This window comes from Molothrus aeneus, chromosome 30 (assembly GCF_037042795.1).
Source record: "Molothrus aeneus isolate 106 chromosome 30, BPBGC_Maene_1.0, whole genome shotgun sequence".
Lineage (NCBI taxonomy): Eukaryota > Metazoa > Chordata > Aves > Passeriformes > Icteridae > Molothrus > Molothrus aeneus.
In genome coordinates, this window is record NC_089675.1 from 2,398,683 (window position 1) to 2,400,419 (window position 1,737).

Here is a 1,737-nt window from a genome sequence, read left to right on the forward strand (position 1 = left end):
GGGGGGGGTTCTGCTCAGGGACCCCATGGGGGTCCAGTGGGGGGGGTCTGGTGTGAGGGTCCTGCTCAGGAACCCCATGGAGGTCCCACACAGGGGCCCCTTGGGTGGGGTCCATCAGGACGGCACAATTCGGGTCCCTGTTTCGGGATCCCGCGGGGGTCCAGCGGGAAGGCCCTTCATGAAGTTCTGCACGGGGATCCCCCGGTTGTCCAGCGTGGGGGTCTGGAGGGAGGGTCCTGGGCACATCCTCAGGGACACCATGGGGCTGAGCGTGGAGGTGCAGGTGATCCTTGGGGCAGCAGAACCCGGGGGAGGCGCTGCCCTGAGGGTGCAGGGTGCGATGCTGCTGGGAATTATCACGGGAAGCACCGTGGGGAACCAAGCAGGGATGCAGGGATCACCGCAGGGATGATTTGGGGAGAAACCGGGGAGGTTTCCGGGAGCAGAAGCAATGCCGGGCTCTGCTGCTCCCTGCCAGCTGCCACCAAATCCGCATTTGGGATTTAATGGGAGGCAGGAGCTGGGGCAGGGGCGGCCGCAGCCCCCGGGCCGGCTCCCAGCGGGATTTAAGCCGCTCCTGCAGGGTCTGAGCTGCGCTGGGACACGGAGGGAAGAACAATTCCCGGAGGCGGCCGCGGTGGCTGCTGCGGACACAACGCGCGGCTCCGGCTGAGCCCCGGCGAGAGGCAGAGGGAATTTTCCAGCTGGAGTCGAGAGCTTTGCCCAAATCTTTGTTTAAAATTTGCCAAAAAAAATGAAGATCGTAACAATCCCCGCTGGCGTTCCACCCAAACCTCCCGCCCACAGCCCGGCCTGGGGTTACCAAGAGACAAATTTGCTGCAGGAGCAGAGCTGCTCTGGGTTGGAAGCGCTGGGGGAAGGATGGGACTGAGCCCATCACCGACCCTGAGTCACCAAACCACCGGGAATGATGAGGAAAACCCCATTTTGTGCCCAAAATGTGGTCATGGCTTGGCCCCTGAGCTGCAGCCACCCCAGACTGTTTTCCCATTCCATCTCTGGAGGAGCAGACCCATTTTGCTTTAAAATTCCCAAAATTCTGACCTCAGTGCTGCCCACGTTTGCAGGATGGGGCTGGATTTTCCTGGGGACTACAGCAGGAGCTTCAGACAAAGCTGGGCACGAGGAAGGACAAACCCAGATGGTGCCTCCCCCTCCCCACCTTGTCTGAGCCCGGGGGGACCCCAGATTTTCCCCTTGATCCGCTCACAACTCATCTGCAGGAGGCTCTAATTAAGGAATTAGTAGGGACAGTTGATGCAGCACCATTTACCCTCGGAGCAAACAGGATTTTGTGGTTTGCTGTGGGATTTCTCTTTCCTTGGAGCTGTGGAGACTCGGGGATGCTGCAGGGAGGTGCCCACTGTACCCAGCACAGCCCCGGGGATGCTCTGAGGGGATCTCCAGGCATGAATCTCCAAATTTATTTATTCTCTGTGACCCTTCCTGCTCTGTGTCTGTCCCTGAGTGGGAGCTCCAAGTTCAGCTGGGTGGAAAACCCCACCTGCCACCTCTTTGTGTCACCTCCACTATGCTGGTGGCACTTCCCGAGTGCTTGGTGGCTGTTGGAAGCTTCATATCCACTAAAAATGGGAATATTCAACATTAAAATGTTTTGCCCAGGATTCCCAAAGAGATAATTTCAGTTGTGAGGGACTGGGCTGTGCCCTGCAATTCCCACCCCTTCCCAGTGAACGGAGATTGCAACACCTCACA